Genomic DNA, 27,171 nt, shown 5'->3' on the forward strand with positions numbered 1-27,171 from the left:
ATTTGAATGGATGACATTACCATTGTTTAATATGGTGATGTTCTTCTAAAAAGATACAAAGGTTGTTGAAGAGCACAGTAACAATACACAGCTAAACATACTATACACATTAGAAGGCTTCTCTGCACAGCATGGCAGACAAAAACACACAATAGTTAATTATTACTGGATTCAAACCTCCTGCCTATTTAGTTATACAGTCTGGAGAGCACAGTATAAACAACCAGCACCTCAAGACAAGTCATACTATAACTGTGAAGTAGCTCATTTTGATAGCATGATGTAACTATTGTGTTTCCAAAACTGGGTATTGCATGGGGGTAATAGAAATTTATAGGGTAGTCCTTAGCCAGTAAAAATACATCTCCTAAGTGGAACTTTACATAAAGGGTGTTGTCACAGACCCCATTGTACATAACAGTACACACAGTCACACTAGTAGGCCATTGTTGAATTTGAACCCCCCCACTTATCTAGTTACACAATCTACAGAACACAGTATTAGCTGCAAGTGCTGCAGGCAAAGTCTGACTTGTACGGGAAGAGAGTGCACTTTTGACAAGATGATCTCATCACTGTGTTGTAGAGGTGATGTTTGTGGTAAAAGTGCAAAGAGGTGATGGGGAATCCTCTTCCAGGTTAAATTTTGCAGAGTGGAAGTTGATACAGCACATCTGTTCAGGAGGCTATATTTTACCTGATATTGTACTCAATACACAACACTGTGAGATTTGAACTTCCTGCCTATCTAGTTACATAATCTATAGAACACAATGTTAGCAACAAGCACCATAGAAGCAGTTTGATTTGTAAGGGGAGAGAGTGCACTTTTGACACGATGATCTCAACAGTATGATGCAGAGAAGATGTCTGTGGTAAAAGTGGAATAAGGGGATGGGAGAATCCTCTCTCAGGTTAAATTCTTCCTGGTGTGGATGTTGATACAGCATGTCTGTTCAGGCAGCTATATGTACTTGATACTGTATCCACAAACACAAGTTCAGTCATGTGAGATATGAACCTATTACCTATCTAGTTACACAAGTTACAGAACACAGTATTAGCTGCCAGCGTCACAGGAAAAGTCTTATTCTGAATGGAAGAGAGTGCCCTTTTGACAGGATGACCTCATCAGTGTGTTGCTGAGAAGATGCTTTTCATAAAAGTGGGATAAAGTGCACAGAGGACTGTGTCCAAAGTTAAGTTCTTCTGAGCGGAAGTGGGCCAAGCAGATCTGCTGTTGAGGCTTTATTAATCTACCACTAGAACCACACACACAGCCCCTGCAAGTTCACGACTGTGAAATTCAACCACCTACCTAACTAGGTACACAATCTAGAGAACACAGTATGAAGGGAGACCTGACTTTAATGATGTGAAAATGCACATTTGTAAGTATTAAAACGTCACTGTTTCTAAAATTAGCTAGCGTGCATCACAGGTTTTGAGACAAATGCATGTGTCTGGACAGGTCAATGTAAGAGCACTGTGCTTGTCCCAAGTAATTACATATGTCTCTTATAATATGTATATACTGTCATTCATGTACATTGTGTAACTGTGAGGAACATGTACCTGTTTCACAGTAAGAGGCATCAATGACAATAACAACTGTAAAACAGTGGATTGTCAAGCAAGCATTCATGATAGTTCATCATGGGATTATTGCATGCAAATAGTAACAATAAATAATTTAATGTGTCACTGCCAGTTGTCTTGGTTCATGCTTGCGCAACTGTATTGACAATACAAACAGACAATTCCTAAATATGGCAGTGCACTTCTGAATAACAGTGATAAATTATGTGTGAAAGGGTTACACACCATTGTAACAAGGCTGCAAGTATAACCGTTGGACAGCAGACATACATTAAAAGGCTGAATTAATTCAGTCAACATCACTGTGAAATCCAAATACCTCGGTTTCAAAATTCTAGTAACACATACAGAAGTTGTACAACATATTCATATAATTCTTGTTGGTTTTTTTTCTCTCTCTCTCCCTGAAACACAGGGCTGGCAAGCTCATTTGTGCTGCTGATAAGGTATTAATGCATGCATAATCATATCTTGAGGTATTGAACTTGGAATGGGAATTAGCAGTAGTCTCCGGTGCTCTGCGCTGATTTTGAAAATAAGCAGAATATGATTGCATACCAAACAGATATGTCTTATGGTCATGCTCATTGTGTTATGATTTACACATTTATCATGATAGTTGTAGTCTTTCATTCCTGATATGTATGTTACAGGAATATTATGGAATGCATGATGTACAAAGCATGTTATTGCCGGTGGAAACATAGTTTATGGAAGCATTTTTGAATCAAGGAGGTTTATTTGATGACATAGAAGGGTGGGAAGAGATGGACATTTTGCCACAGGAAAACACATACAAACATATTAACAGATATTTATTTATGGTTAATTTTAGCACATATTTGTTTTGTGTTATTCTTCGGTCAAGATCTGTACAAGTTAGTGTTCTGAAAAGGAAGCAAGCACATTAATACAGCAGGAGGACAGTGCTGTGTTAAGAAAATGTATAGCCAACACTTATACTCACAGAAGTCATACAAAACATTCAGAAACACTGTGGCTTACATCTGGATTTGAACCTTGACAGTATTCCAAAGCAAAGCTACATACCTGGGTATTATCTAATCACAATGCATAATAAATCTTACTTTACACACTTCAAACATCACAAAGAATTGAAAGAAGGGGAAATCTATGCATTATTCTTCTTTGTACTCACGACAGTTGTAAAATTTGCATTGTGTGTACATTACTTCCGGCAAGCTAATAAATATGACACAGTAAAAAGTGATGATAAAGAAGTGGGAACAGACAGAGACATGGAGAGAGGGACAGAGACAGACAATGACTGTTATTTTTTGTAGGGCATTTTTTAACACCTTTGGGGTGTGTTACTGATCTGTTTTTCCTTATAAGTTATCTGTCATGCTCTGTACAATCAAGTGTTTCCAACAGAAAGCAAGCAGGGGTGAAAAGTATAAGCATTACTGAGACATAAGCAACCTTAATTTTAATGGTTTGAAGGGACAGTGACAAAACTAAGAGGCAATGGAGAATGTAGGCATCAGGCTTCATTGCAGTATTCACAACTTTAACATTACATAAAGTGTACATTACAACCAAAAGCATACCAAACAGTCCAGTGCAGGCTCCCTAACAATATCTGAAATTGAAACATCCTGCATATAGTACAGTCAACTATTCAGTCTGCTCAAGAGAAGATTAGCCTGACTGTACATAACTAAGCAAAGCAGCATGACGAACAGCAGAGTAATGTGGCCCAAGGCAAACACTCACACGATTTTAACAAGAGCTATATACTTCTACTTTCCCTAAGGTACAGCAGCTGCTCAGCACCAGGCATTTCGCAAATGCTGAGATTACAAAGACATAATACAGAAGGACAAAGACGTAATACAGAAGGATTTTGCAAATGCTGAGATTACAAAGACATAATACAGAAGGACAAAGACATAATACAGAAGGATTTCGCAAATGCTGAGATTACAAAGACATAATACAGAAGGACAAAGACATAATACAGAAGGATTTACAAATGCTGAGATTACAAAGACATAATACAGAAGGACAAAGACATAATACAGAAGGATTTACAAATGCTGAGATTACAAAGACATAATACAGAAGGACAAAGACGTAATACAGAAGGATTTCGCAAATGCTGAGATTACAAAGACATAATACAGAAGGACAAAGACATAATACAGAAGGATTTCGCAAATGCTGAGATTACAAAGACATAATACAGAAGGACAAAGACGTAATACAGAAGGATTTCGCAAATGCTGAGATTACAAAGACATAATACAGAAGGACAAAGACATAATACAGAAGGATTTCAAATGCTGAGATTACAAAGACATAATACAGAAGGACAAAGACGTAATACAGAAGGATTTCGCAAATGCTGAGATTACAAAGACATAATACAGAAGGACAAAGACATAATACAGAAGGATTTCGCAAATGCTGAGATTACAAAGACATAATACAGAAGGACAAAGACATAATACAGAAGGATTTCGCAAATGCTGAGATTACAAAGACATAATACAGAAGGACAAAGGCGTAATACAGAAGGATTTCAAATGCTGAGATTACAAAGACATAATACAGAAGGACAAAGGCGTAATACAGAAGGATTTACAAATGCTGAGATTACAAAGACATAATACAGAAGGACAAAGACATAATACAGAAGGATTTACAAATGCTGAGATTACAAAGACATAATACAGAAGGACAAAGACGTAATACAGAAGGATTTCGCAAATGCTGAGATTACAAAGACATAATACAGAAGGACAAAGACGTAATACAGAAGAATTTCGCAAATGCTGAGATTACAAAGACATAATACAGAAGGACAAAGACGTAATACAGAAGGATTTCGCAAATGCTGAGATTACAAAGACATAATACAGAAGGACAAAGACATAATACAGAAGGATTTCGCAAATGCTGAGATTACAAAGACATAATACAGAAGGACAAAGACATAATACAGAAGGATTTCGCAAATGCTGAGATTACAAAGACATAATACAGAAGGACAAAGACGTAATACAGAAGGATTTGCAAATGCTGAGATTACAAAGACATAATACAGAAGGACAAAGGCGTAATACAGAAGGATTTCAAATGCTGAGATTACAAAGACATAATACAGAAGGACAAAGGCGTAATACAGAAGAATTTCAAATGCTGAGATTACAAAGACATAATACAGAACGACAAAGACGTAATACAGAAGGATTTCGCAAATGCTGAGATTACAAAGACATAATACAGAAGGACAAAGACATAATACAGAAGGATTTCGCAAATGCTGAGATTACAAAGACATAATACAGAAGGACAAAGACATAATACAGAAGGATTTACAAATGCTGAGATTACAAAGACATAATACAGAAGGACAAAGACATAATACAGAAGGATTTTGCAAATGCTGAGATTACAAAGACATAATACAGAAGGACAAAGACATAATACAGAAGGATTTTGCAAATGCTGAGATTACAAAGACATAATACAGAAGGACAAAGACATAATACAGAAGGATTTGCAAATGCTGAGATTACAAAGACATAATACAGAAGGACAAAGACATAATACAGAAGGATTTTGCAAATGCTGAGATTACAAAGACATAATACAGAAGGACAAAGACATAATACAGAAGGATTTTGCAAATGCTGAGATTACAAAGACATAATACAGAAGGACAAAGACGTAATACAGAAGGATTTCGCAAATGCTGAGATTACAAAGACATAATACAGAAGGACAAAGACATAATACAGAAGGATTTACAAATGCTGAGATTACAAATACATAATACAGAAGGACAAAGACATAATACAGAAGGATTTTGCAAATGCTGAGATTACAAAGACATAATACAGAAGGACAAAGACATAATACAGAAGGATTTTGCAAATGCTGAAATTACAAAGACATAATACAGAAGGACAAAGACATAATACAGAAGGATTTCGCAAATGCTGAGATTACAAAGACATAATACAGAAGGACAAAGACATAATACAGAAGGATTTTGCAAATGCTGAGATTACAAAGACATAATACAGAAGGACAAAGACATAATACAGAAGGATTTTGCAAATGCTGAGATTACAAAGACATAATACAGAAGGACAAAGACATAATACAGAAGGATTTTGCAAATGCTGAGATTACAAAGACATAATACAGAAGGACAAAGACATAATACAGAAGGATTTCACAAATGTTGAGATTACAAAGACATAATACAGAAGGACAAAGACATAATACAGAAGGATTTCGCAAATGCTGAGATTACAAAGACATAATACAGAAGGACAAAGACATAATACAGAAGGGGGTAGAGGCACGGAAAGGGGCAGAGGGAGACAGGGACGAGTGGATTATGACAGGAGCAGGATAATGGTGTCTCATAACAATATGTAGGCAATAGCTGCACACAAAATAATGTACTAAAAACAGTCAATAACAGTTTGCAAAATGCCAAAATTAGAACACTCCAAAGTATGCAAAAATCAACATATAGATCTGAGTATTATCTCTGCAACACAAAGGGACTCCTACTTCACACACTTTAAACCACACATTTGAAGGGACACTGACAACATACTGAAGCAGAAGGGGTGAATGGAGAGCAAAAAATGTAGAGACAAATATCAACAGCTTTATGAGAACTTCACTCACCTTCCCACTGACAATTGGGGCAACTCAGGATAAATATGACTAGGCTTGTAAGGGCTTTAGGGCCGTTAGCCTAGTAACCTTCTATGAACCAATGAACCTATTTATGGTGCATTTCGGACCATCTTTATTATGTGTTACTTTTATATTTTTCTACAGAGCATCTGTCAGGTTCTGTACAATAAAATGCTTGTTTACTTTGGGGAGCATGAAGGGTTAGGGGAGAAACTGCAAGATTAAGACATAAGCTGGATAAGGATGGTTTACTGAGTCTCCATGTTGGGGATGGAATGTTTTGCAAATGCTTTCTTGTTGCGCTATTCAAACTGCATGTTAATGAAATGTTGTAACTGGAGATGAATACAGACTTTTGTAGTTAAACATGATAGGAATATAAAATGTCATAAAATAATAATTTGACATACAACTGTAATCAGACCCATGACACTATACATAAACATCTGTCCACAGGCAGGGGAATTATCTCGGTACATCACATAGGTTCATCTAGCTCATGACATCCGGCAGCCTAAGAGCTATTAGAGTAATTATTTTAAAGTTGTGCCTTCACTCTGTATTCCTACAATGCAGCTGATTTGAGCAAATTTGAACAAAGTGAACATTGCTAGTGCAGTTGAAATTAAAATCTTCAGCTTTTGCCATAGGAAGTTAAATGCTATTTACCATAACTCAGCAGTGCTACATGATGACAACGTCCATGCAAATACTGAGGACAAAAACTGTAGGGTTTTCGATGGACCATTTCTGAACATGTGTGTTGTGTGTGATTCTATTTTTTTGACCGCATTAAATGTGTGAAAAATGGGTTGATAGGACAGATGTGGAAGGTGTTGTGGGGGGGGGGGGTGGAGACAAGCAGAAGGTAGTACACAGGGGAAAGATAACAGGAATTTGTAGGAAGATGGTTCGACAGCACCATATCTATCTACTTCTTCAGAGCATAAATGCAATGTTATACCCCCAATTTCATGACTTCGGAGAGTCACCACATCAGGGATATTTGACAACAGCAGAATTTTGCATGGCATAGCCAACTGGACCAAATGAATTGGGTGAAAATGGCACACTGGGCAAATGGAGAGTTATGTACTTTTTTGTGTTGTGGGACAGATGTCTTTTGAGAGAGAAGAATGTTGGGTAAGGTGATTAAGAATGAGAGAATCAGGTGGGAAAGGTAGGTTATGTAGCAGGCACAAACATACAGGAAATACATGACAGACAGGGATGGTGATTGTCACAAAAGATTAGGAGACACCATGACTGGGCAGAGGTTAGGGATCTCTGAGGTGCATCCATGTCCAGCTTGACAACTGTGAGAATTTAGTTTTCACCATCAGAACTGTCACCACTGTCTCCTGTGTCAGTTGCTTGGAGCAGAGTCAGATGTTGCATCACTTTGGGAAAATGATGCAGGACCTTTTCAACCATGTGAATTTGGGCACCAAGGCTCCTCTCCTTATTCCCTCCACAAGCCCTGGCAGCTCCTGATGGGTGACAAAATCAGAACCTCCACTACTACTATTCTTGGAGGGTACCATTGCACCAGCAGATAGGCAGAGCTACCTAATGTAAGTAGAACAGGTAGGGTCAGAGTTATGGAGACATCACCGACAGGTTGTGACCCAGATGTGCTGGATGTCCACGCTGCTTGTGGTGGTGCTGCTACAGCCACCTGTGAAGATATGGAGGGCCAAACTGCAGTGGTCTGTCTAGCTCCCTGTGGTGATCGTCATTTTGATTTCAGCAGCAATGTATTAAAAAAGAAATATATATATATATATATATATATATATATATATATATATATATATATATATATAAAAAAGAAAAAGAGAGTGAAGGTTGGGAGAAAAAAGAGAGCATTGCATCAATGGTATGTCACATTGCTTTTTATTTCAATATATAAACCAATACAATAAATTAATATGTACACCTTTGCCATATCCAGATATGATGGGAAGGCATTAAGGTATCATAAACTCAATCAATTACAATGGTATGATATGACAAACAGTGACAAAAAATGACTATTACATATCAGATGTATGCTTATAAAGTTAATAACTGCATTTGCAAATGACGTATTGTTAATATGATGCAGTATTACAATTAATATCTTATAAATACTTTCCTGTAAAACATCTTATGTGTGATTCTGGGTATTGAACCTAAACATAATTAATCTGATTTAAGCATTGCCTAATACAGGAAACGAAGAGCTATTGTATGCCTATTCAAGATGATATTTAGTGATGGACTGAAAATATTTCTCTGACTTACATTCCTACCAGGTGAATACTTACTCTGTGCCTCTCTGAGGTGAGTTAGTCTATCCTGATGAATTTCACAGTTTTTTGCTATCTCTGCTGCAGCACAGAGTACAGTACAGAAAAGAAAAACTACATATATGAAGGCATAATGAATAACTGAGTTGGCCTCCTAATTAAGACCATATCATAGACAGGTGATAGGTCATTATACTTACACAACTGAGGGGTGTTTGCAGTCTTAAATTCATCCTCCCATCATCTCAGGATTTCCTGCTTGTGCTTCTTCATGTTATTGTAGTGGTAATGACATTGCTTCTGAGTGCATGAAATGACAGTTGCAGTGGAGACAGCCTTGGCCAAGCTACTCCAAGCTTCAGCCATATACTGAGATGCAATATAATCCTCTGCAGTTCTCCTGTGGCATTGCCAGTTAATAAGCAATAAAACACTTTTGTAACATCAATTCATATGGACTACAGGTATGATTTATATAATTTATCATAGACTGCAGCCTGTTCATTTCATATACTTCAAGGGTATCAATATTTAATCTGAATCCTGTCATATCTGAATTTGAATCTGCACTATACCAAGGAAATTGTATTGTGGTAGAGAAGACTGTTTAGAGCCATAGAGCTCCTTGTTACTATTTCCTTCGAAAACGTGCTTCTAGAATCACAATTGACCTGATGCAAAGGTACGTTTCTTGTTTTTTTACAAAATACTGCATTTCAACCTTAATGATGGATTACATTTCACAATACACCCATTGCTTTACTGTCTGCATTGTTTGTCCCTTACTGTGGCTTAGGGATGTATAACAGTTATTTTTTTTCATTACAAATGCTTGCAAAGAATATAACATGATATTATGCAAAATTTTCTATGCCCATCTGACCAGTTATTGCAGAAGAGTGTTGTATCACTTCCTCCAGACCTTATAGCCCAAACTTCCATCACACTATTTAAAACTAAACTGAAACACTTTCTCACCAATCACTGGCTTTGCTCTTGCAATAACCCCAGCTGATCATTTACCTCCTACCTTCGCATGCATCCTTTGCACTGTCTCCTAACTCTATTTCTTCATCAAATTTTTTTTCATTTCTACCTGAAAATTGACACTCTCAACTACAAACTAAAATTTTCTAGTAACTCTATTTTCAGCTTTTAAACTACTTAATTACTTCTAGCACATATTTTACATACCTGTACTTAAATAATTTGATAGTCTTTGTATTCACCTTTTTGAACTTCCTGATATGATGGCTTCAAATGCCTGCTGTAGTTGTGTTTTAATTTCCCTGTTGAATTTTGAATGTACTTTTTGTTATTATGTAGTAGATAGTGGAGCTTGAATTTTGAATGTACTTTTTGTTATTATGTAGTAGATAGTGGAGCTTTTCTCCTCGGGCCTCCACTGAAAATGGACATGTATCCAGTTGGACTAGCCCGGTTAACAAATGTAAAATAAAATAAATAAATAAATAAATAAAATAAAATCACTTAGTAGCAAGATCTGGATTTGATGTTTGTAGCCCATAAAATGTGTTAAGCCTGTGATATATAACTGACTGTCCTCCACACAAGTGGGCATCCAACAGCAGTTTTAGCTATTTGTAATCTAGAAGTGTACATTATTTTTGTTAAAACTGTAATGTGCTACACAGTTATACAGCTGTTGTCCTCCTTACATAACTTGTACTTTTCATTTCCTTTACTTTTTTGGTGTGGGACAACTGGGAGTTTTTTATTTACTTGTGTGTACTTATATGGAGCTTTAATTTTTAAGTTATTCTGTGCATGATGAATGCATATATTCATACATACATCTTTGTTTTATTAACAAACCCTTGTGTCTTAATTGTGTGTTTTACATTTCTTTTATGCTTCATCTCATTATGGTGCCCAGTACATCTGCACACTGTTAAATGCCATACAGTAATGCAGAAAATGAAGTCACCATCCATACTCTTGGAAAGAGGCAAAGCTGGCAAGTATTCCTGTAATCACATGGGGGCATATGGTCAACTGTGTAAATGGTATAAAAGGCCATGGCCATACAAATAAAAAAATCTGACGTAGGGTCAGTTAACAAATGTGATATGCAGGGCATGTGAAACTGGTTTTGAACATGTGGCTCGGGGGGGGGGGGGGTCCTGCTAAAAAAACACCAGTGACTGAAACTGAGGAGCTCCTGTCCAATGCCATAGATCCCTGATATCTCAGCAGAGGGTTCACACAGAATCGTTGATATTGGTTCTGCCATGGAAGACATCACTGGAGTGTGTATATTGCAGAACTTTCAACTAGGCGATACAATTCAATAATTAACACTCACTTCTTTAGTATTAGGCTTGTCCTTATGTATCCCCCCACTACCACCACCTTGTGCCAGTAATGATGACTGAGCCATACCCTTTGCACATTTTTCATTTACTTATGGTTGCATATAAATGTGTGGGAAAGAAAAATGCCTAATGCAGATTATTGGGCAAAGTCCATAGCTGGATATTGCAGACATTAGTCAAACACTATTACTGGCATTACTGTATGCATGAAAGAGGTTTCATTTTTAGGGAGATATAACTACTTGCTTATGGGACTATGCAATTATTTGACTCTTTTTTGTTGCTAACAGGTTCCCCACTTATCTTAGGCCTTAGATAAGGCAGAAGAGGTTGCATATTTCCTCTATTGTTTCCCTTTCTACCCAATATCTTCTTGCAATTTCTGTCTCATGCAATCCATAAAAAGTCAAATGGGGTATAAACTTCCATCTTCTTGGCAGAGGTCTGTCTAGCAGCAGCAGTATATTGATTTAAAGCTTGTTGCATGTACATGTCTATGATGGAATCATAAACACCCCATAGCATTTATTTTCTAAATGTAATTATGGCTGTAGTCCAAAGGGTTTTGGATTTCAGGGCAAATGGCTAAACTAAGTGTACACAATTGCTTTATAGTTTACTGAATATCTCTATCTTGTTAGATTGGCTAATTAACATGTAATCTGGCTATTTATGCTTTTGTTGGCATATTTTGCCATTTGCCATTGTTTTGAGGCTCTACAAGCATACCAAATAGCTTGCTATCATGTGTGCATAGCCCAGCACAACACATACACAACAGCTACATTTAGTGCAGCCTTTTATGGATCTGGCCTCATGTCATTTCAGGTTGCTGTGTGACTTCAGGGATATGAGTAATAAACCCAATATTCACTTTCTTGTTCATTTACTTAAAGTCCTGGTTGGAATTCATTGCAAAACATAAATTATACACTCTTTAGGGATAAAATCTGACTAAAAACATTGTGCTGTTGTAATTATTTAATTATTTTGCCTGGAGTATGCAGAATTAAAATCTACACTAACATAAATTTGTTTATTAAAGATTTGCTTCAATATTACAGTTTTGCCTTGGCATTTGAAACATTAAACAATTCATTGAATATATTTTTACGATATTCCCATTTGAAAGTACATTAGTTTTGATGTGCTGATGTGAAGCTGTAGTAATACAATTACGCTGCATGCTGCATAAATAGTAATGAAATAAAGCAATGCTAAACAGCTCACAGCATGTTAGCTATGAAATGTATGGCATCATAATTCATTTATTATGCACTGATATATGCTGAAGCTTTATAGTGAAGGAATAAACTTGATTTTGCCAGTGTTAAATGAAGTACACAGCTGTATAAAATAGTATGATGCACTTGCTTGTAAATGTGCTAATCAACGGAAGTAGCCCTTTCCTGACATTGTGATAAGCTCAGATTTCATGTCTATGATAATATACTTTATGTAATGACATTTATAAGTGATCCTTTAAAACACAGCAATGAAATGAAATGTGGCTAATGAATATCTTCATACTGAGCTTTTCTAACTAAATAAGGTTACATTACATTTACAGAATTAATATATGATTATCCCATGCAAAAAAAAAAAAAAAAGCAGTGAATTCAAAAGCCAATACTTTATATATGCTATTAGCCAAATTAGCCCACTGAGTCAAAAGTTCATGTACAGGCAAGACCTTGGGAAGAAAATACTCCTCCATAGCATAACACTAGGGGCAATATTATTTAATTATGTATTTATTTATCATTTAATATGATACTTTCTCATGCAATGAATATGCGCAGTGTACTGATTAGTACTTAAGCGCGGTGGTGGTGCTGTGGTAGCATTGTCGCCTCACAGTACGATGTTGTCCGGTTCGATTCTCAGCTAGAGCGTCTTCTGTGTGGAGACATGTGTGAATGGGCGTACCTTCGTTGAAGGTTGTGCATCAGGGCTGGCAACTCGGCACGTAAAAATCTACTGCCAATCATTAGCGGACTGGAATTCTGCTGTGGCGACCCCTAACCGGGAAAAGCCGAAAGACACAACAACAACAATAATAACTGATTAGTACTTAGCTATATACTTTGTATGACTGGCTTCATCTAAGACCAGTTCTACAAAGCACATTCAGTTGATACTAATAAATCAAACGGGAAAATTTCCTAGCTGATGTTGCACCCTTATAGCCCCCTACTTTATATACCTTACTGGGGGGGGGCTACTCAACCTGACAGAAAGTTAAAAAAAAACTTTAGCTGGTTGCCTACTGAATTTTCCATCTTGATGGAACAAGCATTACAGAAATGGCCTATGACAAGATAACAAATTATTGATGTAGGTCCAGCAATACAAGTTTTTAAAAAATTGTCAATATTTACAGAGCATCTCAAGGTTTATCTGCTATTCTAACTGAATAAATCTGCAGTGCTAGAGTTCAATGTGGAAGCATAAATATTTTTATTATTATTTTTTAATTAAAAATCTTGCAAGTGTAACACAATAACCAATGGCATAAAAATGAGCACACTTCATGGTTTTTATAGCTACACCTAATACCTATTTTTGGTTTATATAATAACAGGTGAAATACATTAGTTATTTCAAAATGCTGAAATTTTGAATGGTATTACAAGCAGTACAACATGTCAAACCTCCAAATGCTGAAACACTCAACACGCATTCTATGCAGAGGGGTAATCCCCCCCTGCCCCAACCAGCACCCACATCCCCTGCAAATTATATATACCATCTCTAAGATCACACTACACCAGGGAGAGGGCAATTTCCTAGACTCTGCTGTACTGCAATCTAGCAGAATTCCTATTTTCAACATTTTGTTTCCCTTGTAATGCCATTCAGTGTTTCAGCCATTCGACATTAGAAATATATTCCATAAAAATTAACATCAATACCTATGAGAATACGCAATGATATGACAGAATAATTAGCTTACTCAAGGATCCACATGAGGAACTCTAAATTCACCTACCCACTCTGTTGTGATTAAATGTTAGGTGGGAACAACCAATCAGTATTCTGAGGGTATATTTTAATGTTGAGGTTTACCTAGGTGTTAATCATGACCCCAGTCAGACCTCTTTTCCAGAGTGCTACCTTATTTCATCCTAGGATTGCTGCCTACTGCTAATTAAAGTTGACTGAGCGTACTGTGATGTATCTAGAAAATTTCTGTTACTAAAAAGGGTGTTTGGTTTTCTGTCCTTACAAAAAATTAGATTTATTATGAAGTAGATAAGTGCTTTAGTCTAAGGACTTATCTGCATTGTTAAGCCAATGTATACGCTTGAACGTCAGTGCAGACTAAGAGCTGGAGGAGAACAAATACAGTTGCTATTCAGACGGGACCTGGTGAAGTGTGGGTTCTCTTCCTCAAAGTATTATTCCTCTAGTAGACAGACTGATAATATTTTAATTAGAATATGAGACTTGATTGTCACAGATTAATGATCTCTAACCATAAACCCCCATTGTTTGTGCTATAATTTTCTCCATTTAAAACTGTGAGGAAGTTGGGAATGAGATAAGTGTCTACAGGAATATAGCAAGGACTTTCCTAGAGCCTGTGTTCTTCAACTTGCTCATTTTTAACACATATGAGGGAAATGAAAATGTGATCATCTTCCTCAATGGCAATCCACAAATAGGTACATCTGTGGACGATGGAGAATCGTTCAAGGAAAGACTTGGAAACATCAACTAAATGAGCAGAAAGACACTAGGTGAAGTTCAGTGCAGACAGCTGAAAAGTAGTTCTGTTATCAAACAACAATTATTGTGTGAATTATCAGCTGAGGGACGTGGAACTGATGGAAACAGAAGAGGAAGCGTATTGTGGAATGTTGATTACAGCTGGGCAGGATCACCACAGCAGTGTAAAAGTGAAGGGGTTATGTCAGCAAGCCAAATGCTGTGGTACAACCTTAAAGTGACAGGCTGCAGAAACAAGGAGGTAATGTTCCACTGTTATAGGCCATGGACAGACCACATACTGAGTAATGCATGTAGTTTTGAAGATATTACAAAAAAAAGACACAATGTGCTTGATGGAGCCCAGGTAAAAGCCACAAAATGCGTGTGAGAGATGGATGGTTTGGTGGAAGTACTTTATATTCAGGGGTTACAGGAGTTGGTGATCTGTTAAGTATTCTAGAGGATGTCAGCCTGTTGATAGGTTAGGGAAGAATGGAAAGGGGTGTGAATGTTAAATGCACACAGAAAGTGACAACATTTAGCAGCTACCCCTTTCTGTTATCAGCTAAATACAATAATTATTCCCAGGTTTCTAGGGAAGTGGCTCAAACAAAGAGAAGGACAAAGGAGCCTAAGGAGTGCTTTAGGACAGTGGGTAGATCAGTAACATGTTGTGAGGTCTAGCACATGCCCAAGGCTTATGCAGGTGACAGGAAATGAATACAGGTGTAAAAATGTTTAGGAAAAGAGCTATAACTATGCTAGGAAAGGAGAGACTATATCAGAATCCTCCTCATCCTCAGAGTTTGAAGAAAGTCCAATGCACATTTAAACTGAGGTCGGGAATGAACAGTAATGAGAAAGTGTCATCAAAGAGTGAATTAAGTGACACTGAACAGAACAGTTTGAGGAAATAACCAAAAATGGGTAAAGGGGAACAAGGTGAAATGAACAGAGACCAAGAATGAAAAATACTATTTGTCTAGGAAATAAATTAGTTGAAGTAGAGCAAACAATGTTTGGAACATAAGTACATGGGATCTAGCTTAACACATATCTTAAAGCCTGTTTTCCCATTGGTAAAGAAAATAAGGAATGTGATATGATGATATTAGGCTACTGATTTTTAGGAAGGGTGGGAAATGAAAAGAGTTTAGGTGGAATGGAAGTACATGTGATGGAAGAGTCAACAGTATGGTACTAGCATAGGAGAAAGGAAGAAGGAATATGAAGAAAAATAAGTTCGCTGCCCACAAATGTGGAGTTCAATAGAAACAAAACCTGAATGAATTGTGCTAGTTATAAGTTTTCTGACTCAAGTGAGGATGGAGATATCACACTACTAAGGGGATGGAAAATGCTAGCTAAGTAGAGATCGGTAACCTACACTTCCAAGATATTAAGATAATACTAGATTGGAGTTTCTAGCAGAATGAGCTTGTAAGCAGCTCCTGCTAATATCTACTAGGAATGGAAGACTCTTATACATTGTTTAGGGAAGGAGTAGACAATGTCACGGGGCTTCCTGGTAATAGGTACAACATCACCATCAACCACTGCATTTTTAAGGATACAGATTATGGGCCTGTGAGGACTCGTGGATGGAGATCTGTGAATTTGCAAAAGTATATTTAGGGGAAGACAGTAGAATATATGCATTAGTGATTGGAGCAAACAGAAAACAGTCACAGACAGCACAAGATAAAGAGAATGAAGAGAAGGGACATAGCAATAGAACTGCCATAAAAGTGAATGATTTAATTAGATGCTCTTTCATGGGCATTTTGAATTAATTCTCTTTTATACATTTGAGTTTTGTTAGTTAACTGATTTTATAAGTCAATGTATCACTACATACAATAAAGCAAAGAGATGGGAGCTCTGGACATTTGTATGTTTAGGGAAGATACCCTCTGACCTTAATGGCATGAGTTCTATCACACAATCAGTTACCTATCCAGTGAACTACATATATAAGTTAATATTGTATTGTAGTTTGTCAATAATCCCAGCATAGGAAATAGTGTCAAAAGCCTCAGCAAGGTTCAGATAAGCAGTGTGGACTATATGCCTTTTATCCATGGAAAGTAACCCTTTCAAATAGTTCAATCAGGCTGAGCAGGCACAATCTGCCTTTAAATAAACTAAACTAGTGTGTATCCAGAGATATAAGGTCAGCTATATCTTTGTTTATGAATTCAGCTATAATACATATTTAATAACAGTTAGACTAATATGTCTATAATTGCCATGGTCACTAGAGTGACAATGTTTATACAAGGGAACCAAAACTGCCATTCTCCATTCCTCAGTTACATAACCAGTGGAGACATTTGAGGTTTAAATCTGATGCATAGGAGGTTCCTAGTTGGGACTTCATACTTCTCACCAGATCTCAGTAGTGGGTAAGTGAGGGGGAAAAGGAAGGTCAAAAAGCAGAGTAGGTGTAGTAAAGTGAAGTAGGAAATTTGTTGGAAGAATGTTAACAATGTTCTTGGTATCAGAGAAGGAGATACCACTGGAGATAATGTCAGTACAGGATTGTTGGCAACTTCCAAGCTTCTTAATATAACTGAAGAAGGCCTTATGACTGTCTTTTAAATTAGCTTCACCCCTAAGTTCATAGTTCACCTTACATTTTGTAATGGTAAGTCTGACAGGCAGACTTACCAGTTTTACTTCCCTTTTAAAATGATGGTGGTCAGGAGATTTTTTTCTATTTCTTTTTATTATACAGCTTGTTGATGATATAGTTCCACCACATAGGTTTAGTAAACTTGCTGTTATGTGTATGCTGGATTGGTATGGATACATCAAAACATACATCCAAAATGGAGTAAAATTCAAAGGAGTAGGCAGTTATAAGGCTTGCCAGGGAGTTTTACAATTTGTGATTATCAAAAAGATCAGTAAATAGTCAGGAAATGATTTCAGAGTGATCTCTGAATATAGAGTGGTTATTAAGGAACTCAGAGTAGGTTGTCACAGAGGACATCACATAGGACCCTCAGATGTGGATTAACAGTATGTTTTAATGATCTGTATGGGGTATGCTCATCTTGGCATCTGTTGAAACTTAATGCAGAGAAATATAGTAAAGGGTTTAATGTAGAGATAGTAACAGAATAATACAGTAGATATAATCATGATTTGTTTTTAAATATGTTATGAAAACCCCATCTGGGACTTTGACAAGTCACACAGGAAATAAAGGGTTAAGAAAAGTACAGTTGTGTAAGTAAACATACCATAGCAGCAGATGTCAAAATGATCAGTGCTGTAGGAACCATAGTTATATGGGTTATATTCTCCACAGAATATAACAACCAGCCAGCTTACAAAGCTTAAAGGTACCTTCAAAGCACCCAGACCATTGAGAGATGGAGAAAATCAGCAGTCTGGGCACCATCTTCCAACTAGACACACAACAAGCACCAAACCAAATACTTAAACAGTGAAGAAGAAAGGAAGAAGTCATCTGAGCTGAGTACCACTAAAAAGCTTTATTCACAAGAAGTAGTTCAACAGTGTTAAGCACTTTCATCCCCTAAGTAACAGGACTTAATCAGAACTTAATTAAGTGCTTAATGTTGTTGAACTACTTGTTGTGAATAAAGCCTTTTAGTGGTACTCGGCTCTGAACACTTCTTCCTTTCTTCTTCACTGTTTAAGTATTTGGGCACCAACTCCTTCAGAGCTTTCGTACCAACTAGAAGAGGAATGCTATAGCCCTGAATTAGGTCAGTGTTGCTAGGCAAATGACAATTAATATCCTACACCTGGAAAACACAAATTATATGAAAGGGGGGGGTGAGGAAGGGAGAGAGTTTATACTGCAGCAGTGATCATTCGAACATTTACTGCTATGGTATGTTTACTAACACAAGTTTGCTATGTTCATCATTTGATAACTGCTGCAATAGCCTTAGCTATATGAGTAGATTACCAAAGCTTTTAAGGTTTGGGAGAAGAAATGATTAGGACCTACAATTTCCTGAATACTGTAATGGTCATAGCAAAGCCTGCTCTAGATCCGAAAAAGGAATCTAGTTTGTAGTGCTTTGAAAAATATGCACAGTGGACCAAGCTGTAGCCTCTACAATACTTACAGAATACACCCATTTACAAAAAGCTGATGATGAAGCCAATGCCCTACTAGAATGTGCCTGGATCCTGACTGTAATTGATATGTTATGGTGAGAATAACAAAAGGAGATCTCATAGGACAACCATTTGGAAAAAGTCTCTTTTGACATATGTTTTCCTTTTCTGTTACTTTCATAAGAAATGAATAACTGATCAGAAGACTCATTTCTTTCTCATTTTTAGGGTCTAGAAAGAAGACATGGAAATGGACAGCATGGCTTAAAGTAAACTCAGATACCACTTTGAGCATAAATGAAGGATTATTTCCTAAAATAACCACATCGTTGTGAACACTGAGATAAGGCTGACCCAAACAAGAGAGCTTGCAACTCAAGACATTCTTCTTGCAGATGTCAGAACAATCAACAAAACTATTTTCCATGTTAAGAACTTCATAATGCAACAAAGGTTAATTTTTTTTTCAAAACAAACTTGAGATCCAAAGAAGGAACCACCTGTTTTCTAGGTGGACATGTATACAGAACTCCTTTCAAAATCATCTTGACATGGGAATATATTGAAAGAGGGAAATCCGTAATGAAATGGTTGAAAAATGAACACTGACAGAGGAGTAGGAAAGGCCAGAGGATAATAACTTGCATAATTAAAACAGAGAAATACTTCCTTTTAAAGCACATTGGTTCTTAGTATGGCACCAACTAATATATATTTTCCATTTGCTAATATATGATTTCCAAGTAGCCAGTTTATAAGACTCCTCTAATACATGCTGCATGTCCTCAGAAAATAGGTGTCTAAAACTCTATCATCCAGAAAGTTATCTGAAGATATTTCAAGTTGGAGTGTATCAAACAACCCTTCTCTTATGTGAGTATGTCCAGCCTGTGAGGAAGCTTCTGGTAATTGCCTTTTGCCATTTCCTAAAGAATAGAGAACCACAGTTACTTGGGCCAGAAAGGAGTCACTACAATGATCTTTAGGGAGCCCTTCTGAATCTTGAGAATGACCCCGGATATCAGTAGAATGGGTGTAAAGACATACAGGAACATTCCCATACAAGGAAATGAGAATCCACCTGTTTTCCATGCCAGCTTGCAAGGAGTTCTGGAGCAGAATTTTGCTACTTGTTTGTTATGAACAGATGTGAATAGAGCCATCCTAGGTGCTGCCCACAGGTGAGTCAAGTCCTGGAATACCTCCTAATTCCATAGCTATTCCTGAGTGTCTGTCCTGGTTCTGTTCAGCTTGACTTTCACAATGTTTCATTATGAAAGAAGAAGCCTGTTGAGTGAGGTTGTGCTGAATAGCTATATTCCAGGCTACCGTGGCTAATCTGTATAGAGGGTGAGATCTGCGCCCCCCCCCCCAGGCTATTTATGCACCACATCATTGTAGTGTTGTCTGCAATCACTTACATTGGTTTTGATTGAGAGAGCTGAGTGCATTTATAAGTGACAATATTGCGTTTAAGTTTATATGAACTGGTCTGTCCTTTTTGTTTCAAAGACCCCCACACTTTTATCCCCAATCACTTCCCAAGTAAAGTTTGAGGCATCTGTTATTGCAGACTGTATTGGTCTTGAATGGGAGTATGGAAAACCTGGAGTCACATAGAACTGGCCTCTCTACCAAAACAGTTCCCTTTTTACAAATCTGAAAAATGGGATTTGACATATCCAGAGATGATGATGTTGGGGCTATACAGATTTTAGGTAATGTTGAATTGTTCTTATGTGGATCTATATTAGAACATCGAAGTTTCACAACTTTGAATGCTCTAATATTCACCCCTATTCAGTGAACGCTGAAATCATAGAACATGCAGAACAGCAAATTTTTTCCTAGGGAAAAAAAAATTGCTGTTCTGAAACACATACACACAACACAAGCACACCAAACAAACAGCAATCCACATGCATACACCTAAAATCTTACATATAACTATCCACTTACTTTAACCCAAACCCTAACCCTAGGGTCTGTCACTATCGCACACTCACCTCACCCGCACCCTAACCCTAACTCACCTACCCCACCCTAACTCACTTAACCCATGCCCAATGGCACACTTACCTCAACCTGACCTGTAACTTTCCACCAAAGTGCTGAAAATAGCGAAGCGACAGAAATGGACAACTAAATTATTTCCCTAGGAAAAAAAAATCAGTTTTCTGTAGCTTCGCTATTTTCAGCATTCGCTGAACAGGGGTCGATATTAGAACATTCGAAGTTGTGAAACTTCGATGTTCTAATATAGATACTTCTTATGTGCAGTCTATCTAGAGAAATCATGAGAATCATTCCCTTCCTTTTGTCCTGGATTGAATGAAAACACTCAGAAATAGATTTAGATATAGATCTGTTTTTTTCTGTGAAAGAAAGGTTCTTTGAAACAAAGTATCTAGCAGGCATCCTAGGAAAACAGTCTTGTGAGAGGGAGTCAAACAAGACTTTTGAATGTTCTTTTGGAAATCTAGTCTGCAAAGGAGATCTTTTACCAAATGAGGAATTCCTGACACTTTGAACAAGAGACTGCAAAGATAGGTGAGTCATCTAAATAAGGGAAAAGCAAACTACTTACTGAATGCAATAGGCTTTCACTTGTGATAGATAATTTGTGAGCAGCCTGGGAGCAGTGGATAACTCAAAGGGTCACGCAGAACTGAAAGTATAATCCAGACACAGAAATACTTAAAAAATGTTTGCTATCTGGGGCTGTAGGAATATGATGATAAGTATCCGGTAAATCTAGAGTTACCAAAACACTGAAATGGGGAAGGGATAACATTTTGAACTTATCAACATTCACAAACTGATTGAAAAAAGTAAAGATCAAGGACTGCTCTCCACGAGGCTTCGTTTTTTCTTTGGTAGTAAAATATTCTTGAATAAAATCCTTTGTTAGAGAAAGAGGGATAGGCTGTATAGCCCTGAGTCAGTAAATGCTGAATTGCAGGAGGGAAAAAAGAAATTTGATCTTGTAGATGGAGAACAATCCCAGAAAAGAAAGGAGGGAGGGTCGCCCACTGCCAACTGTGCCCATTATGGATCTCTCTCAGAACACATTTCTCTGAAATTATCTGTTGTCAAAGAGATAAACACAGAGCCAGCTTTTAGAGAAGATTTAAAGGCTTGCCAGGAAGGGAAAAGAGGGTGATTATCATATGAAGATCGTCATTGGACTTGATGGACTATCCTGGCGTTTAGGGGGCTTCCCACCTTTTTTGAAGTTTCTTTGACATTTTTTTGTCTGCTTGCCAGGTGTGTGATGGTCTGCTTATTTTGTCTTTTATAAAAAGATCCTGAGTTAGGGATGAAAACTTTAATAAATTTAAAGAAGGAAGGCTGAAAAATCTGAGTCACACCTTAAATCAGTTTCCCTCTCTCATTACACTTTTTCAGGACCTCAGCAGTAGATGGTCCAAAAATATTATCCTTTTCAGGAAGAAAATTCAAAATTTCAATTTTAACATCATCGGGTAAACTTTGAGAACATAATCCTGCAAGTCTTTTCATAACATATCCCGTAGCTATTGTTTTAGAAGATGCATCAACTGAGTCATAAGCAGACTTCAAAAAATGTTTGGTTACTTAAGACATAGAAACAATATGTGCATTCAAAGACAGTTTTACCTCAGAAGATGGAAAAGTTACAATAATGTGGCTCATACTGTCAAATAAAGCAAGCAAAATCTTTAACACTTGAGCTTGACAATTAAGTATCCTAAAATAAGTATGGAAGAGGAATACACTGTTTTACCAAATCTGTCAAAAACTTTCCCATCCTTAACAGAGATAGGTGGATTTGTATTTGATAAATGTTTAACAGCAAAGGGATTTGCCTATAAAGTTACTGCAGGGTCAGATTTGTGCAAGACAGAGGAATTTTACACAACCTATCTGCCCACTTAGTGGCCACAGGCTGTCTGACAGTCATGTTGCAGGCTGTAATTAATATAAACATTCTGCAAAGATGGAAGGACAGGAGGAATAGGAATAAGCTGAGGGAATTCTAGTTGTAATAAATCATATTTTCCTCAATGGAAACTGACATGTCATTGTTCTCCCAAAGAAACGACTGTTTCCTTCTCAATATGGTTTCAGAAAAAGAAAATTCTTCCAAGGGATAATCAGAAGAAATACTCTAATCAGGATCAAAATCAGTTACCTGTGGAAAAAAAAAAGAACAGAAGTTGTTCCCTCATAATGTGAATCTTCAGAAAATGAAGAATTCCTTTTTCTCTTACCTGTAAATCCAGAAGGAGATGGGTCAAGAGCCTGCACTAAGCCCAGTAATTCATCTTTGTCTAAAGTAACCATAACTGGAGAAGATAAATACATTTTTTTGTTTCTTTTAAACAGAAAGAAAAATAGAAGCAGAATGACACCTGTCAGGGCTATCACACTGGGGGACAGGCATCCCAGTGTGGTGAGGTAGAGAAGTTTTCCATGCTCCATGTTCTCAAACTGAAATGAATAGTTCCCTCATGCCCACCAAGGAAACCCAACAGCTTCAGAAGATATGTATAAGCCCAGTACATGGTGACTGAAGTGACTATACTAGAGGAAACCAAGGCAGAAGACGAGTAGTCTGAAAAAAAATAGAAACGACCACTGCTATATGGGCATAGATTGTCTGCATTTTTTTGTGTATGGAAGAAGGAAAATCAATAAACTGGTAAATGTGACATGATAGAGCTGAGAAAAAAGCCTGAAGTCTGGGCAGAACTAACAGCAGTAACTGAGAAAGAGGTTAAGTATGGAAAAGGTCAAATGTTCCCATTAAAAACACAGAGACAAGCACCACATATACCTACTGGAGCCCCTAAATGCAATTTATAAATGTTGTCTCACAAAAAAATTAGTGTAAATGTTACAATGAAGTTTAATAAATGGTAAAAAAATAAGTATTCTGACTACCATGAAAACTTTCTTAGTAGAGTACACCAAAATTTTAATAAAAATGCGAACAGATAAATACGTAAAATAGTTAAGCGCTTTAACAGTATTATGCCACTTCTTCAGACCACAGAAAACAAACATATAATCTAAGACATAATTTATACAAAACTTTGAATACGACTGAACCAATAAGCACATATAACAATTCTTATATAGCCAATAGGCATAAACAAATAAATGCATGTCTATTCAACTATCATAACCCAATGATTTACTCGTGGGTATAAATTAATTATAAAGAAAGCAATAAATACAAAGACAGAGTGTACACCCTATTGGGTATAATCCTGCAATCACATCATAGAGCACCATTAAATAGTTAGAATATTGCCAATAAACATATAGGAATAGGTGCTCCATGATCTTCAGTTATCCAATGGACATTAAAACAAATCATGCCTTCTCAAGTAAAAAGCTGCAGTCGTGACTTCTAGCAACATTGATTGGTTAATATATGGACAATAGGCACAAAAACAAAAAACTAATATGCATATTCAAAAGTGCATAGTAATATAATCATTAGTCACGATGTGGCAAATAAGCCGAGAGGGCTAAAAACACACCTGGGATAAAACATCTGTGAAGAACAAGGGTAAGCTCAGTAAAACAAGAGATCTCTAATACATATATATAACAATGGCCAATAAATGTCAAGAACTATGTCTGAAACAAATCATACTTAACTAAACACAGAAAATATTTACCATACAAACTCAATGGTACATACAGCTTATTGATCAAATAGAATGTAGTAGATGATCACTGATTGGTAGAAATATGGCCAAGTTTACATTCATTATGTTGAAAGTGATTTGTGTGATTGCACTACTGTGCAACTTTAAATCATGAAATTCAACATGTTTCCGAATCAAAATGTCAAAACTGATTTCCTGGAAAACCAGATTCGACCATTTTCGAACTGCAGCACAACAGGGAAAGTTAGGAGACATTTCCAAATGTCTCCAAACATCATTATGCAGGGAGGCAAGCCCCCCTGCACCCTCTGCTACTTTAATATACAAACAACTCATCTCTCCTTTAGCTTCCAATCTATTCCTACTACCCTCATCTTAGCCCATCTCAAAAAACTTAAACCCACTACTCTAGCAGCCAACCACTCCAAGCTGAGAACCTGCAATTAGCTGCAGATGCCATTGCTATCCCAGTTTCTATCCTCATTAATAGATCCATCCCCGAGACAACCATTCCATCAACATGGAAAATATCACATGTAATACCCCTACATAAAGGAGGTAGTTCCATAGAATTGTCCAACTTTAGGCCTATAGCTATACTCTCACCTCTAGCAAAAATATTATTAAATGTGTCCACAAACAACTAATGCACTACCTTAACCATAATAAACTTCTCACTGACACCCAGCATGGTTTCAGACCACACCATAGTACCTCATCATCTCTCTTATCATTCATCAATGTCATCAACCTTAATCAAAACAACAACAAACTATCATCTGCACTCTTTCTGGACCTTTGTAAGGCCTTTGATATAGTCAACCATCAGCTATTGCTCAGTACCCTGAAAGCTGTCTTCCTGGACCATCACTCACTACAATGGCTTCAATCCTATCTAAGGGATAGACAGCAGGCTGTCTTATGGCAGGACAAGCTGTCATCCCATTTCCCAGTCACCCTAGGAGTCCCTCAGGGCTCTATACTAGGTCCCCTCCTTTTCTCTATCTTCATAAACGACCTTCATACTAGCATTCTAAATGCACACTCTATCCAATATGCAGACGATTGTACCTTGATTTGCTCTTCCTCTTCACAAACAAATCTGCTATCCCTAACCCAGAATACCATTAACAACATTGAAAACTGGCTAACTAATTGACAACTGCTCCTGAATCCTAACAAAACTAAGCTGCTGCTTTTCTCACCGACCCCTTGATCCACTCATCCATTCTTCACTATTAAGTCTAACAATGGCACAATCATATCCCCAGATGACCAAACTAAGCTCCTAGGAGTAATAATAGATACTAACCTCAAATTTGACACACATATCGACCACACTATTAAATCCAGTAACAAAAAATAGGATCCCTCTACAAGGTCAAACCTTTCCTCACCCCTTTTGCTAGAGTTGCTATAGCACGAACCCATCTTCTCTCCACTCTCCTCTATGTCTCACCAGTATTTATTAACCTCTCTAAAGCTAACCTCAGTAAACTATCTTCCTGTTAGTACTATATAGCTAGATTTGCCACAGGTATGGCATACAGGACTCATCATTGCAACAATCTAACTCAACTTGATTGGCTGGAATTTCCTTCCCTTTTAAAGCTCAACCAGCTTACAGTAGCACACAAAGTACTCAACCAACCTGACAATACCCCAACCCTCAAGAGCATTATCAGCCCACATAATGCTCTCAGGCTACTTTGTTCGTCCAACAAACTAGCAGTCCTAACCCTAAAATCCAACAATACAGCAGGTGATTCCCTGTTTGCTAACTCATTTGGTAAAATTTGGAACTTGCTTCCTGCAACTCTTACCCAAGAAACATCTCTTCCCCTATTTAAAAAAGGCCTCAAAATATACTTTAAAACTAACTGGCTCTGCCCCTGCCTAAACCCTGATTAAACCAATCCAACAACTTGGTCTTTCTCTACCTATCAGGCTATCAGCAAGCCAGATATTACATTCATCTGTTGTGTCATGTCATAATGTACAGTTATGCCTGCTGAGTTTATCCTTTCTGTATACTGTAGTGTTTTCTTATTGTGCTTTACATTTGTGAAATGATATACTTCACATTTTTTTCTCGCTCTATTAACCTTTAGCATGTGCCATTGTATTCCTACTGTGTTAGACCTTCTGAAATGCTGTATCTACATACTTTTTGCTCTCTTTGAATATTATTGCACTATTATTATTATTATTTTTGTGGAGCTTTTCTGCCTGGGCCTCTGCTGAAAATGGACATGTATTGTCGGACTATCCCGGTCAACAAATGTAAAATAAAATAAAAGAAATCAAAAAAGTTAACAGGTAAATCCAAAAAGAGCTGTGGGTATCCAAAGAGAAATAGTAGTATCCTTAACGTAGTTTTATTTTTTAAAAGAAGCGTACGTTTTCGCTACTGTTAAACAGTAGCTTCATCAGCGAAACTGACAAACAGTGAACGCCAAGTATTTAAATCTTTCCATGGCGTAAAAGCGTTCCACTACGTCACTTGGGTTCACAAACAAACCTCCCCAAACAATGACGTGTGGCGTGTACAAAAATAATAAAATTTATACAAGAATGCACCCACATTAGTTGTAGTATACAACATTTAAAAATTAAAAACAAATAAAACTAACAGTCTGTATACATAATCAGCAATCTATATTTTATACAAATTAGTATACTAGAGTTCAATGACGCCAGTAGGACCAAAATTGCATACAATCCGAGGAGCCGGTACAAAAAACTTAGAAAATAAATAAAAGGCATCTAATAGTACGCTGT

This window comes from Protopterus annectens, chromosome 14.part0 (assembly GCF_019279795.1).
Source record: "Protopterus annectens isolate FY-2018-M chromosome 14.part0, PAN1.0, whole genome shotgun sequence".
NCBI lineage: Eukaryota > Metazoa > Chordata > Ceratodontiformes > Protopteridae > Protopterus > Protopterus annectens.